Below are 16971 nucleotides of genomic sequence, written 5' to 3' on the forward strand. Positions count from 1 at the left end.
CAGAAGTACGCAGAAGATCCTTCGCATGCAGAGTTATACAGAAATGGAACTCTCTCCCATCCGATATGGTTGAAGCACAGTCCATCTCCACATTCAAACACAGACTCCGCCAATTCCTAGGTGATGAGCTGTACAGTTACAGCCACCCCTGATTGTTTCAACAAACCCTCACACCCTATGAACTCCACACCCTCCCTTCCCCTCCCCATCCCACCCCCACCCCACCCTACCCAAAAACTTTGCCAATCTAGAGGAACTTACAGTCAATCCAAACAAGACTATAAACCAACATACAACCTGACATATACCAGGGAACACAAAACCAATCCCACATTACATAAAATTATTGCCTGTATACCTGTCCATGTGATTGGAGTACCCTGTAGAGACTTGGGCCATTTCCCCCCCCATGGCAGTTATTTGGTCTAATGAGAGGGGATGTGGCCCCACCAGGTGAGTTACCAGGTGAAGTGAGTGAAACTTGAGGCAATACTTATCATCCTTATATTCAGAGAAAAGTGGACAAGGTACTGGAGAGACATTGTAGGTTCCATAATGGGAAATTGTATGTGTTCAATCTTTTGAGGTTCTATGATAAGGTCATGGATATTTGACACAAGACAAATGGATAGAGGATTGAACTTACCTGGGATCAGGGCCAGATTTACCTACTTGTGGGCCCTAGGCCAAACTCATCAGTGGGTCCCCAAATTTACAGATATAATATGGCATGTTTCAGTATTTTGCATAACAAATGATTTTCAGTGGGCCTCCAGTTACCAATGCCCTAGGCCAAAGGCCTACTATGACCATTGGTAAATCAAGCCCTGCATAGGATTTTAAGGCTTCTGACATACTGCTGCTGCTGAGACTAGCATGAATTATTCAAATTTACATGGAAATTGTGGTCACTAAAACTGTTCTTTTCCTAATTCAATGAAGGATTTCCTTGAAGTAAATAATTGTGATAATCATAATCTAATGGGGGAAAATACTCTAAATGTTATTTATTTATGCCAAGAAAATTGCATATTATGTTCATGTATTATAATTTACAAAATTAATACTTAATTTTCTAATGCTATATTGCATAGGTGTGCATAATTAAAATAATACCAACATTTTACCTTATAACCAGAAATGGCAGCCTCCTTCACTCCAGCAAGGGCTTCCTTCCTAAATTCTTCAGGCATAGCTGCTCCCCCATGTACTATTACAGTTGGTTCAACTTTCCCCTCCATTTCACTCGAATTGGAATGTCCTTACCCAGGTCAGGTGACAAACCTTCCTACACTTCTCATCACACAATGTTGTCTTTCAGGTATACACTACTTTTACGAGCTGTAAATTTATTACGCACTAATATCTTGTCTTATCAAAGCACCAGACAACCCCAAGATTAAAAGTAGAATTCGGAATTTGTGAATTGTCGTGTATAGAATGCGTTTTTCGTTCATAGTATTTCTCAAGTAATAATGGATCCAATCAAGCAAAAAGGTGTCTTTATTTTCGTGGACATAAAATGATAAACAGCAGGTGTTAATTTTTTTTGGGTTAGCTTTAGTTTTCTGAAGTAATTAATTAAATTAGAACTTCCAACAAATTACTGATTGATTGCATTACATGCGTTTTTAGCTATCATGTATCTTGAATAAAGCCAAATCAATTTCATATAATAAAGATATAGTAGACGAACTAACGTGACGTTTTCCAAAGTTCCATGACAGAAAACCAAACAACAAAGCAGTAACTACATTACTTTCTCCCATCCACTAATGAGATGCGTTGACTTCATAATTTGCTAAACATTAAGAAAACCTGTTAGCAATATTTCATTGTTTATTCTATCATAGTGAATTGGGGGGTTCTCCGTAGTCCTTACGATGCACAACTTTAAAACAAACGGTTACTTTAATCAGCGTCTTCTCTACCATCTGACCCTTCCGACGACGCACTTAATTTTATATTGGCTAACCCCAAACGATTTTATTCAGATGAAGGGAGGAATTCGTAGGGTCTGAGAGAGTCATATTTACCTCTTATCTTATACCCGAGCATTATGATTGTTGTTGTAATGGGTCAATCAGCATTACGTTGTTTGAGTTTACTGGCGCTTCTATTCTTCTTGGAGGACCACAATGGAAATAAGTTTCATACTCTTTTTGTAGTCCTCGTAATCTTATACATTGTATATCATATCCATGTATCCTATTACAAGATATGTAAATAAAAAAAATCGACAATTCCATGCCATTTTATGTTGGTTAATTTGTAGTTTAGTTAAAGCCCCAGTTACATTATCACGATTCTCGTCAAATGTTGTGAATTTGAAAAGCTCCAGGACGACTTCGCCTACACTATTCTAGATTTCACTAAGGACAATTAAACATTGTGTCTAATATTCGTATAGGATTAACTTCTCTTAGTTTGTCATTCAGCTTCTCAACATATGATGCAAAGTTATGACATTTGGAGATTCAGAATAAAATTGTTTCTACTCAAACGAACTCACTTGTGTCGTGATAGTATGAACAGGGTTTGATAGTCATGTTTTCTGTAAGACGACGTGAAGAGATGATGGTGGTATTGGAGTTGTGTTGCTTAGGGTTTGGTGTAGTTAGCGCGGTTTGAAGGGGGTAGATGACAGAATAGATAGTTATTGGAGGGTGTTGTGTAAATTGGGTAGGGTAGCAGTATGTGTGATATTGTAATGGTATTTTCACTTTGGCAAGTTGGAGTTTCACATTATAATGGAGTCTATTATTTAGTCTGACGTGGTGTTATTTTGGGTCATATTCCCTTGGTGGTTGGTGTAGGATTGGATATATTCATTCATTCCATTTGGTCTGGTGGGGCATTGGGATATCTAAGAGGCTTGCACATATTTTCGTATTACTTGTGTGCGGTTAGTGCGTGGCAGTGTATATGATAGGCGAGTGAATAGTGTACTCTTTATTGATGAGTGACGCCTACTGGCGACCGGCGTGGGTACAGTGGGTAGGCACGGTAGTGGTGCCTGCCTGGAGCCCAACTTATCCTACATCCCCCTCCCAAGACAATTAAATGTACCATATGGTATATAACAAAACTAGTAATGTTAAGTGTTCACAATTCCGAGAAAACAATATGTTCAACACAAAAGCAAAAGTGAGGGATATCTACTGTTCCTTCGTGAGAGGAACACATACACACACACACACACACACAAAGAATCTGATAAAATGGGATGACAGAAATACAAGAGGACACGGAAAGAAAATAAAAAAAGACAGCTATAGAAGAGATTTGAAAAAGAACAGCTTTCCACACAGAGTAATAGACAGTTGGAACAAGTTAGATGAGAAAGTGGTGTGTGCAAAAACAATACATGAATTTAAAAATTGTTTAGATAAAATGAGAAATGAAGACGGGACCCCACGAGCATAGCTCCCCTTCCCGTAAAATACAACTAGGTAAATACAACTAGGTAAATACACACACGCACACACACCAGGCAATCAGTCACAATCGTCGGTTGCATAATCTCGCAGCCACATCGGCTTCCTTGAGCTCCTTTTAGGGCGGCTATGAGGCGTGTTGGATGACGGCGGATTGGACGTCTGTGGTGCTGGTGACGGTGACAGCGTTTCTTGTAAACTGGTGTCCGCAGCGACCCGCAGGTGCCTGCGGTTGCGTAAGGTAATGCGTCCACTCCCATCCAACTTGACAGAGTATTGGCGGAATGGTAGGACCTCTGTGACCACGCCTCGCCTGTCCCACAACTTACTGGCCTGGTCCTGTATCAGCACTTGGGTGCCAATCGATAATGTGGGAAGAGTCTTAGGTGTCCCTTGGCTGATCATCCAAGCTTCCTGTTGCCTCGCCGCCTCGATTTCCCTTGCGCGTAGCGCCTGCTGCCAGTGCACATCCACCTTGTAGTGCTGCTTGTGCACCGGTATCCCATCTCGTAGCTGTCTGCCCATGGCTAGCTGCGCTGGTGACTTGTCCACCCCGCGCAGAGGTGTGTTGTGATACTGCAGTAGGGCTACTGATACCTTATCAGCATCCAGGCTGCCGCCCGGACCTGTGTTGTCTCGGAGCAGTCTCTTGGCGGACTTCACAGCTGTTTCTGCCCTCCCGTTTGACTGAGGGAAGTGAGCGGACGAGATCCGTCTCTCTACACCCCATTTTCTGAAGAAGGCACGCATCTCCTCACTGGTGAGGTTTGTCCCTCCGTCTGTAGAAATAGACACGGGCGCACCCCACCTGTGGAAGAACTGCCGGAACACTGATGCTAACTTGTTTGACGTGGCTCCACTTGGGAAGTGTGCTAACTCCATCCACCCGGTGAGCCTGTCGGCGTATGCCATATACATTCTCTCGTCAAGTTGGAACAGGTCTGCCACGGTGTGCTGGAACGGGTACTCAGGCGTAGGGGTGAAGGCAAAGGGTTCCGCGGCTTGTGAAGGCGAGTGAGTGTTGCAGGTGGCACAAGCATCCCGATGTTGTTGCAGGTCGCCCTCCATGCCAGGCCAATATACCGATTGCGTCGCCCTTCGTAACATTCCGTCTAGGCCTTGGTGACCCGCGTGGAGATTACTTGCAATGCGTCGTCGTAGAACTTCCGGGATCACTAATCGCACGGCGCCTTGGTCGTATGTGTACGTCACCAACCCGTGTGACACTGCCAACCTCTCCCTGACGGCATAGTACTGCCGAAGGCTGGTCAACTCTTGTGCTCGGTGAGGATGCCAATCGCCTGCTGTCACCTTAGCCACTAGTAGCTGGTAGTCTGGATCATCTGCAGCTGCCCGCACCACCGCTGCATTATCGAGTACGATAGAGTCAGCGACATCGAGCGCGGCAACTGCTGCTGCTGCCACAGCGGCCTCCATGTCATTTGAATCCTCTTCGTCCCCAGCCTCTGGTGGTGCACAGAGCGCAGGATAGCGGGACAAAAAGTCTGCTGCACAGTTCCGCTTCCCGGGCAGGTACTTGATCTGAAATCGGTAAGGAAGGGTTTTTTCCTTCAAGGAGAATAACCTTGGGTTCACTATGTCTTTCAGCGCCCTGTCCCCAAGAAGCTTGACTAGCGGGCGATGATCAGTGACGATCAGGAGGTTGGGGCATCCGAGCAGGAACAGGCGGGCCTTACGGAGACACCAAGCGACCGCCAACACCTCCCCCTCTACCGGGGCGTAACCCGCCTCCGCAGGTGTGAGGTGGCGGCTGCCACAAAGTGCGAGGCGCCACCCACTCTTGCAGCAGAATGGACTCTCTCTCATCGGGCACTGACAATGCTGCTGCAGCACCACAAACCCGATGCCCACCTTACTCCAGTCGGTAATCACCGCTGTGGGCTTGTTCTTATCGTAATAGGTTAGGCCCTCCTTAGCAAGGCTACAGATAACCTCCTTTGCCTGCTGGAATTTCTCTTGCAGATTTCCATCCCAGTACACCTTCCTGCCTTGAGGTTTCCGTAGCAGCTCACGAAACGGCTCCATAATTGGTGCAGTAGCGAGGAAAGGTGCCATTTGATTGACGAACCCATGCCAGGAGCGAACGTCCGTCAGTGATGGCTCCGCAGGCATACTGAAGTTCCTGATGGCAGCCAATCTTTCGTCTGTCGGCTTGTAGGCGTCCCACCCGACATGAAACCCGACGAAGTCCACCTCTCTCCTTCCGAACTTGAACTTCTCGGGTTTGAGGGTCACTTCTTTCGTGGCGCAGGTTTCAAGGAAGTTATACGTATGCCAGAATGCGTCCTCAACGCTAGCGTCAAACAGTAGGGTGTCGTCAACACACTTCACTTTTCTCTGAATCCCTGCAATGGCCTCGTCAAACCTTCGAGTGTAAGCGTCGGGGGCGGCACAGTGACCCATGGGGGTCCTGCAGTATCTGTAACGGCCCCAGGGTGTGATGAAGGTTGTGAGTTTCTTACTGGCTTCCTGAAGCTCGACCTGGTGAAAGCCCCAATGTGCGTCCGCGATGGTCTTGTATGTGTGGCGCGGGATGCCGGATACCATGTCAAATGGTGTAGGGGTGTGATGGGTCTCCCTTCTGCATGCAGCGTTGAGCTTTTGGTAATCAATGGTGCGCCTAGGTTGACCTGACTTCTTAGCCACAACTACCATTCTCGCGCACCACTCCGTGGCCTCCCCCACAGGCACTGGCTCTATAATTCCCATCCTGACGTCGTCGTCGAGTTGCCTCTTCACCTCTGCCTCCCAGTGTCTAGGTACTGAGGCCGGTGTGTGACATGCGTAGGGCTTGGCGTCTGGAAGCAGGTGGATGGTGTGCGGTTCACCCGCCATTGTTGGAAGGGGACTTCTGTCTGTGTTAAATGTAGATCCCGAAAAATGACAGAGGAGCCATTCCTCCAATCTGGACACGTTTTCTTCAAGAGGGGGAAACGGAGGGGAGGATGGGCGTGGGTGCATGGTGTCAGCTGACTGTGTGGCAGCGTCGCCAACGCCGCCAATAGCCGCTCCTGCGACGACAGTGTGATGAGGGAAGGTCTCATGCACCAGTCCCAACTCCCTGCACGCCTGTAGCGATATGTAGCACTGTGTGGCTCTCTTCACCACAAAAATCTCCTGCAGTGTCGACTTGTCACCATACTGCAGTCGACAGGGAAAAGAGCCCAGAGGTTGCAGCCTGACGTTCGCCACATCTCGCAGTCCTCCCCGATGTGTCAGCGATGCTACCTTGACGCCCAATGAAGTCAGTAACTCCAACCCAGCCACACACACCTGAGCTCCCGTGTCAGGTACGGCCTGGATTTTTGCGGATTTGTTCTTCCCTTTCGCATGACTGGCCGTCACCCAGATGCGTGGTTGACTTCGAGCTGCGCCTGCAGCTGCAATCACGATGCCAGACGCTTCCAGATCTTCAGCTGCCGCTGCTGCTGCTGGTTTCACTTTACTCCTGCACATTTTCTGCACGTGCCCAACTCTACCGCAGCTGTGGCAGGCTAGTGTCTCCGCGTAACACAGCCCTCTGCCTTGCTTGTGTTTTAAACTACAGTTGCCACAGCGTTTCAAAACCTGCTGCTGTTGGCGGGCTGCCTGCGGCATGCGAGTGGGTTGTTGGTGGCGGGCTCCAGCTACCTGAGCGTAGGAATCTGCTTGCGCGTCTGGCAGCGGCGTCACCCCAGCCACCGCGGCCAGATTTTCCCGCCCGAAACTCCCGCCCAATGTGTTATGGCGGGCGTCCTTTTGTGCCGCCTCGAAGGCAACACAGAACCTGCGTAACGAATCCACATCATTGAAGGATTCACACTGACGAAATACTTCCTCTTTCAACCCCACACTATGTAACCCACACACTAGCTTACGGAGGAGCATGTACTCAGAAAGGCTACACTGACACTGGGGACACGAAAACTCGCAATCCGCCGCACACTGTGTGGAACGAGTAAAGTAATCACTTATGGACTCACTGGGTTATTGCACCGCCGAGAAGAACTTGAGCCACTCCGCCGCCTGGTTGGACGCCTGCACGGCCATGCACCCAATAGCGTCCAGTGCTCCTTGGATGGAGAGAGCCTCCCATTGCTGCGTGGTGAATCTAGAGTCCAAAGAGCGTTGTAGGGTCGGCGTGCAGAGGAGACGGATATGAAGGACCGCCTCAGCAGGTGCAAAGTCGCTGAGGGCCAGCCAGTACTCCATGGAGCGCCTCCAGGATCGGAAAGCTGCCGTGGACATACTTACGTCACATTTCTCGGGTGCTGAGGACCGAGGAGCCGATGAGTGGTGTCTGGGCTGTGCCGCTACCTGGCGTTGCAGGGCTGTGATGGCTTCCGACTGTGCTAAGAGAAGCCGATGAGCTTGCCCCAGGGCTGCGGATGCTTGAGGGGACCCACGGCTGGACCGTGGGGTCTGAGCAGGTAGCCGAAGACGACGTCCGGCCATGTTGAGTGCGTAGGTCGTGAACCGGTCACTGCGCCATATATGATAGGCGAGTGAAGAGTGATAGGCGAGTGAATAGTGTACTCTTTATTGATGAGTGACGCCTACTGGCGACCGGCGTGGGTACAGTGGGTAGGCACGGTAGTGGTGCCTGCCTGGAGCCCAACTTATCCTACACAGTGTAAGTGAAGCAGCCTTGCTGTGGATATGCTCTGTCTTGCTGCATTGCTTCTGGCCCGGGCAGTGGGCAGAGAACAGAGATGACCCTTCATCCACTAGGGTAGTAGATAGGAGTAAGTGCGCCTATGACTAAACTAGGTCTACCTTCCTTTTAAGGGGGGAGAAGTCCTCGGTGTATAGATAGTGTGTGGTTAGTAGGCTACTGGGATGGTAGTAAAATTCAGCCCGTACCTTAATTTAATGTTGAAATTCCAGTAGATATTGTGGATAGGGGATATTTATTTGTATTTATTCATTTATTTATTTATTTATTTATTCATTCGTTCATTCATTTATTTATTTATTTATTTATTTATTTATTTATTTATTTATTTATCTATTTATTTATTTATTTATTATATGTTGTGTCTTGCGACACTGTTTCTAACCCAGGGCAGTGGGCGAGATGTAGGGATGACCTGTCATCCAGGAGGAGCCAAGATAAGAGAGAGGGAGGGGGTGGATGGGATTGGAGTATATGGGGATGGAATGGGTGGGAGTGGATTTTATTCCTTCGTTTTTTGGCTACCTCCCTTGTAAGGGGATGTACTCCATTAGGTCGTCTATAGTTTCTCTTGGCGTGTTAGATTTTTTAAAGTTCCGCCAATAGTGGCGGAACTTAAAAAATATATATTACAATGCCGGTTGTTACCATAACTGATAAGATGATAAAGAACTAATTTCTCTTTCCTCGGTGTTATCAAATTATCCCAGCAAAAATTATGTTCTGCCAATCTAGTGTTCAAATCTCTCCCGGTTTGACCTAAGTAAACCAAATCACAATCTTGGCAGGGCAAACAATAAACACCAGATGACTCTACTTCCTTCGGTTTTTGTTGAACGTTCACAATTTTCTTACGCACAGTAAGGCTAGGGCCAACCATTTTAAAACTTCCGTCCCCTCAAGTTTTCACCGCTCCTAGGAAATCTTAAAAATTCCATACAACAAAACCATCAGTTCTTCTACCAAGTTGTTTCCTCATGAGCGTCTCACTATTGCTTATCACTATCCTAACACTGTGCGTAAGCAAATTGTGAACGTTCAGCAAAAACTGAAGGAAGTAGAGTCATCTGGTGTTTATTGTTTGCCATGCCAAGATTGTGATTTGGTCTACTTAGGTCAAACCGGGAGAGATTTGAAGACTAGATTGGCAGAACATAAAAGGTCAATTAAGTATGGACAAGAAAATTCGGCTGTTTTTCTTCATGTCAAAAATAAGAATCATTCTTTCGACTGGGGTAAGGCCAGATTAGTGTTCAAGTCCCACTGCGGTTTCAGGAGAAAAATAGTTGAATCAGCATTAATTGAGGAATCCCCCAATATTAATAAATCTAAAGGACAGTGGACACCTGACATTATTTCACACGCGGCAGTCAGCAGACTGGTACGGAGCTTACAACCCCCCTCACCTCACCCTCACCCTCCTCCGCCACCTCATTTTACCCCGCGCCTGAGTAATGCCATCTGTCCGCATTCCTTCTCTGTTCTGTAGCTTATAAGCCCCCTCTGTTCCTCTGTCTTATGTACTTTCCTGAAGAGGGCTACAGTTGATAGCCGAAATATAGGAATCTTCTTTATTCGAAGTTTTTTTTTCTCCGACTGTGGGTTTTCCTTTGCTATATATACCATACCATACACCAAGGGGGTTACAAGGGAGGTAGCCAAAAAGGAAAAGGCATAAAATCATTCCCACCCATTCCATCCCTGAATACACTCCACACCCCCTCCCCCCTCCCTCTTATCTTAGCACCTCCTGGATGACGGGTCATCCCTGCACCTTGTCCACTGCCCTGGGTCAGAAGCAGTGTCGCAAGACACAGCACATCCACAGCAAGGCCGCTTCATTAAATCGGCGACCCCCCCTCTCCGTCCCCCCATGCATAAAAGGAGAAGACGGGGAGAAATCCTTTTGGGTTGCGTCAAATTTTGCTCACACATGCTACCTCATCCCCCATCCCCCCGCCCATTCCACCTCATGCATCACAACATCATCCATGTACAACCATTCTCCATTCATCCCAGTCTTCTGTCCTCTCCCGTTCTTCCTCAACAGACATTCCCCTCTTCCCCAAAGCCCCCTTCACCCCATCCATCCACCTCATCCTAGGACGTCCCCTTATATTCGATCCCTCCACATCTGCCTTCCATACCTCTTTTACTAGTCTTTCTTCACTCATTCTCAGTATATATTAATGATATGGATGAAGGAATTGAAAGTTATATGAGCTTTGCGGATGATGCAAAATTGTTGAAAAAAGTGAACACTGAAGAGGATTGTGAGTCGCTACAGAGTGATCTCAATAAAGTATGGGAATGGAGTAGGAAGTTAGAGATGGAATTCAATATCAAGAAGTGTAGTATAATGGAATTTGGAAAAGGCAAAAACAGAATAGTAGGATCATATAAATTAGGAAAAGAAGAAATAAAAAAAAAGTAGAAAATGAGGACCTGGGAGTCATTATTATGAATATGTCCCCTGAGAAACATATAAACAAATTTTTTGGAGAAACTTATAATTTAATACGAACAATCAAAGTGGCATTTGCATACTTGGACGAAGAAATGGTGAAGAAAATACTAGTCACTTTGATAAGACCAAGATTGGAATATGCTAGGAAGATGTGGTCTGGTCACGAAGTACAAAAAAAATGTATAACAAAACTTGAAAGAATACAAAGAGCAATTACAAAATTAGCACCAACACTCTCAGAAATATCATATGAAGAGAGACTAGCAAAACTTGAGCTACAGACACTCGAACAAAGAAGAGAGAGAGGAGACTTGATAACTATTTATAGAATCATGAAAGGCATAGAAACTATTGATAGAGAGGATATAATAAAACGGGATAGTAGAAATACAAGAGGACACGGAAAGAAAATCAAGAAAGACAGTTATAGAAGGGACCTGTAAAAGAACAGCTTTCCGAACAGAGTAATAGACATCTGGAACAAGCTGGACGAAAAAGTGGTGTGTGCAAAACAATCCATGAATTTAAAAACAGTTTAGATAAAATAAGATATGAAGACGGGACACCACGAGCATAGCTCCCCTTCCTGTAAAATACAACTAGGTAAATACACACACACACACGTCGGTAGAAGTGACAACGAAGTTTGGACTCCAGAGAAAACTGCAAATTTCGAGGATCACAACGACAAGGAAGTACTTGTGTTGTATTAATAGGGAAGGGGAAAGCTCGTGGTGTAGTGGGAAGGTGAAGAAAAAGGAGAAGGGAAGGGATTACTGAGGAAAATGGAAGGAAATGAGGAAGGGCACGAATGGGCCCATGATCTTAGGAGAGGCGTAAACAAACTGGGGACAGAATATATAGACGAACGACAAGGAAGCAGAGGTGTGAAGAGTAGAAATATAGATAATAGTAGCTGAATGGAAAGAGATGATAACTGCTTTTATAGATTTAAAGAGGGAGGAGGGACAACCTCCCCCGACTAGTAAATCTAGAGGAGAGAAAAAAAAATGAAGGTTAGGTTTGACCAATTAACTCTAGTTGCAGAGAAAGTTGATAAACTGGAAGAACTAAGAAAAGAGAATCAAAATCTAACTAAAAAAGTAGAAGAATTAAAAAGACAGTTAAAAGAAGTAAAGGAAGAGAATGAGGAACTAAAGAGGAACAATAAAGAAAATAAAGACTCCATATCAAAAGAAGTAGGTGGTTGGAAAAAGGTTAAGGAGAATAACAAGATTGAATTTAGAGATATAGTGAAACAACAGATGAAGGAACAAACTGAAGGCACTGTTATTAAAGTGATGAGAGAGAAGGAGAATATAGTAAGAGATTTAGCAGATAAAATGAAATGTATAATTATATTAGGGATGGAAGAGAAGTATTATCTAAATAGGACTACAAGAATAAAGGAGGAAAAGGAAAAAGAAAATAGTAAATTAGAAGTAGTTCAAGAAGATGAACCAGAAATAGGGAAACAAATAGAAGAAATGTATAGGATCGGGAAATACAATATTGATAAGACCAGACCAATTAAGGTTAAATTCAGGTCACAAACGACAGCAGAGTATATCTCAGCAAAAACAGGGAAACTAGCAGACAGTGAGCAATTTAAATAGGTATGGATAAAAGGAGAAATGAATAAAGAGGGAAGAGAGGATGAGAAAACAAAAAGACTAGAAGCCAAGGAAAGACAACGAGAAAAGAACAGGCAGAAAAAGAGAAATTCTATTGGAGAGTAGTGAATATGAAAGTGAGGAAATGGTTCATAGCAGAGAAAAACGGAAGGGAAACAGAAATCGCGATGGAAGTAGCAGAAAATTATAAGTGTCTTACACAAATATAGATGGATAACAGGATTGAACAAACTGAATGATTACCTGAAGGAAAAAGAACCGGACATAATGGGAATTGTAGAGACAAAATTGAAAGGTCCATTACCACCCAATAGTGTAGGACATGGTGCATATAATTGTTGGATTAAAAACACAGAGGTAAAACAAGAGGGTGGAGTTATGTTACTGACTAAGAAGGATATGGATGTGAGGAATGTCACATATGGAAAGAATAGAGTAGAGATGAATACGATGGAAGTGGAGCACAAGGATAGGAAGAGCAGGAAGTTTGTAGCAAATTATGTGCCTCCTAAAACGGCTTCGTGGGAAGAGAGAGAACACAAAAATATGTTAGAAGACACCAGGGTATCACTAAGATAATGGAAGATGGAGGCCGAATAATTATAATGGGTGACTTTAATTGTAAAGAAATCTGCTGGGATGAGACGACAGTGAAGGGTGGAGATGACCTATGGGGAAATGTATGACTTGATATGTTTATTGAACATACAATGACGCAATGGATACAAGAGAATACTAGGTATAGAAATGAGGGAAAACCATCGAGACTGGACCTAATAATCAGATCAGAACCCGAAATAGTGGACAAGATCGAATATAAAACACCAATAAGTATAAGTGATATGCTAGGAATAACTGAGACATGGTTAAATGGTACAGAGTTCGAAGCTGAATTTAATATTGCGGGATTTAAACACTTTCATCAGGATAGAGACCACAAGAAAGGTGGAGGTGTTCTGTTGTACGTTAAAAACAATGTTCATGCTTGTGTTTTAGAGAAAGTGAAACAGGATGCATATGATAGTTTGTGGGTTGAGTTAACCCAAACAAATGGACAAAAAATGAATGTAGGTGTAATATATCAGCTTTTCTTCCGCTCTTCGGACTTCGCTCAGTCCTACGATGTCCCACTTGATGATATCTAGTTCTTCCATTAAACTCTCCAGCCTGTGATCTTCTGAGAGACTTCTTACGTTGTAAGTATAGATCTTCATTTTCTTCATGTTGTTTAATGTCCAAGACTTGGATCTGCTTGGACAATGCTTACTCACATTCGGTGGCACACTACCCGTAAGCAAACGAGGCAATGCGGTTGGACCTTTAGGAGACGATGATCCAACAGGAACGCTCGATTTTGTTTTGGTTATGCTGTTCATGGTTGCTATGAACATGGGGTTGGCAGTAATCTCACCTCCGTGCCAACTGGTTTCTGGTAAGATATTTCTCTGGTGTCACCTTATTCATTATATTCGGTGAAGCCATATATCCATAGGGTGCCCAATGGTCCATGCCGTCAGTATGACAGTTCCCCATATATTTATGAGGAGTTTCCCTGTTCGCCATCAGGGACGTGCCAGTTTGCAGTGGGTCCTGCGACTGTGCGTGTGAGCTGCTCTTTGTCTGATCTTTCTTACAAAACCAGTTCGATATGGGTGACCCTGCGGAGACTGTCTCTATCGAGATAGCTTTTGTACTCATTAAGATTCTCAAGCCTATCCACAACGTCAAGGTGTCAGCTCATGGATAGGATATATATATATATATATATATATATACATATATATATATATATACATATATATCTACACTGAATGGTTCCCAGCGATCAATTGATATTTTTATTCAACCACAAACAACTTTTAATTCCATGCCATCGCAATCGAGACTGAAGAATCGCTCGATGGAGACATTTTGTTGGAAATTGAAACGTGGGCGAGCCGAGGATTCGAACCCAGCTAACCCGTAACAAAGTTACAGTGACTTAATCCAATGCGCTATCAAGAGAGATGTAAGTTGAGTACGATTTTCTTATATTTGTATGCTCGAATTACATACATCTACACGAAATATCGCGTTCAACCCACCTCCGCTATGATATTGCATTTAGCTAGTATGTGCACGTGGGATAGATTATACATCTACACTGAATGGTTCCCAGCGATCAATTGATATTTTTATTCAACCACAAACAACTTTTAATTCCATGCCATCGCAATCGAGACTGAAGAATCGCTCGATGGAGACATTTTGTTGGAAATTGAAACGTGGGCGAGCCGAGGATTCGAACCCAGCTAACCCGTAACAAAGTTACAGTGACTTAATCCAATGCGCTATCAAGAGAGATATAAGTTGAGTACGATTTTCTTATATTTGTATGCTCGAATTACATACATCTACACGAAATATCGCGTTCAACCCACCTCCGCTATGATATTGCATTTAGCTAGTATGTGCACGTGGGATAGATTATACATCTACACTGAATGGTTCCCAGCGATCAATATACATATATATATATATATATATATATATATATATATATATATATATATACATATATATATATATATATATATATCACACAGGAACCCACAGTCGGAGAAAGAATAAACTTCGAATAAAGAATAATCCTATATTTCGGCTATCAACTGTAGCCCTCTTCAGGAAAGTACATAAGATAGAGAACAGAGGGGACTTATAAACTACAGTAAGAAGAGATGTGGACAGTTGACCTCACTCAGGCGCGGGGCAAACTGGGGTGGCGGAGGAGGGAGGGGGTGAGGAGAGGGGAGGATGTAACGTCCGCACTAGCTTATTTATTGCTGCGCGTGAGATTATGTCAGGTGTCCACTGCCCTTTAGAAATATTAATATTAGGGCATTCCTCCTCCGCCACCCCAGTTTGCCCCGCGCCTGAGTGAGGTCAACTGTCCACATCTCTTCTTACTGTAGTTTATAAGTCCCCTCTGTTCTCTATCTTATGTACTTTCCTGAAGAGGGCTACAGTTGATAGCCGAAATATAGGATTATTCTTTATTCGAAGTTTATTCTTTCTCCGACTGTGGGTTCCTGTGTGTTATTTACAAATGTGCTACTACATTTCTATTTAGAAATATATATATATATATATATATATATATATATATATATATATATATATATGTATATATATGCATATATAGATATTTACATATACATATGTATATGTATAATATATATATATATATATATATATATATATATATATATATATATGCAGGAAAAACAATGGGAGCGTGTGTCCTTGAAAATGCAAAGTTGACCACGAAGAAAAACTATTAATAGTTTTTCTTCGTGGTCAACCTTGCATATATATATATATATATATGTATATATATATATACATATGTATATATACATATATATATACATATATATATGTAAGAGGCCGGTAGTTGTACGAATGGAAATGAGCCTGCCTGCTCGCCTGTTTTGAAAACATTGAGGTGACGCTATGTCTATGTAAACACACCGACGGTGGTGACTGTTTTATAATCGATGTTGTAATCAAAACTCTGTAAGCGCAGGTTAGCTTCGTTTGACTAATGCTGAGGTAAACAATTTTGCTAGTGGCATTGGAATGGCTTTCCGGATTGGTGCAAGGCGGAGAAGGAGGAAAAAACTATTGGTGCATGAATTCAAAGTCACGCCCATAAGGAGTGACATTTATTTGAAAAGTCACCGGAGATTGGATTAGAAAAATTAGTGACGTCAGACGAAGGTAGCTTAGCGTAGGATACGGGATCTCGTGAGAGAGGATCAAGAGACGATCTAGAGAGACGATCTAGGGAGAGACGATGTAGAGACGAGAGAAAGAGATCCCGAGTGTAACCAGTAGGTGAAATTACAGTGAAAGAAGAAAGAAAATTCACCACCCTTTTATTAACCCAAAGGACGAGAGGAATAGGCACGGGGCCTAGAAAATAGTGAGACTACTGCTTAAGAGGAACTTGAATATTTAGGGAAACTCACTTAACGAAGGCAAGGGGCCTTGAGACGAGTGATATTACAAGTCAAATTTAAGTGTAAACATCGAGAACCGACAGTGGTGGTGACAGTGGTGACAAGGGGAGGTGAAATATACATATATATATGTACATATATATGTATATATATATTTTTTTAGTAGTAGTATAGGTTTATTCAACAATATTAAATACAATTAGACATACATATATACTTTTTTTTTTCTTTTTTCTTACAAAATTGGTAGTTGAAAAGGGAGAGCGAGAAGCAAAGCTTATGGGGAGTTGCTCTCCCTTAAGGAAAAAAATTATTTTTATTTATTTATTTTTGTTACATGTTAGTATGGTACATACACATCTACACACATATATACATATATACACACATACATGCATACACATGTATACACACACACACACACAATGACATGCGACACGACGTCCGCTAACTCCGACCTCACGTAGAAATCGGGGGCACGAGCGAGCATCGCAACTTGTGGGGGTCAGGTGAGAGGTGAGAGGTCAGATCGATTGTTGACGGGACGATAATTGCTTAATGCGCAGATCCGGGTCACCGTGACCTGCTGGAATAGAAAAAAAAAGAGCGGCAGACTTGGGCAGTACATGACAGTTTCTCCATGAATACAACCATGAAATGGACCTGAAATGTTCAATATACTAGTACTTATAGATTAAAGACTTTTTTAAGTATCGTTTGAATGTTGATAAACATTTTGTCTTAGGTAAATCCTTTT

This window comes from Oratosquilla oratoria, chromosome 43 (assembly GCF_046742065.1).
Source record: "Oratosquilla oratoria isolate Oo_2021 chromosome 43, ASM4674206v1, whole genome shotgun sequence".
In the NCBI taxonomy this organism is placed as follows: Eukaryota; Metazoa; Arthropoda; class Malacostraca; order Stomatopoda; family Squillidae; genus Oratosquilla; species Oratosquilla oratoria.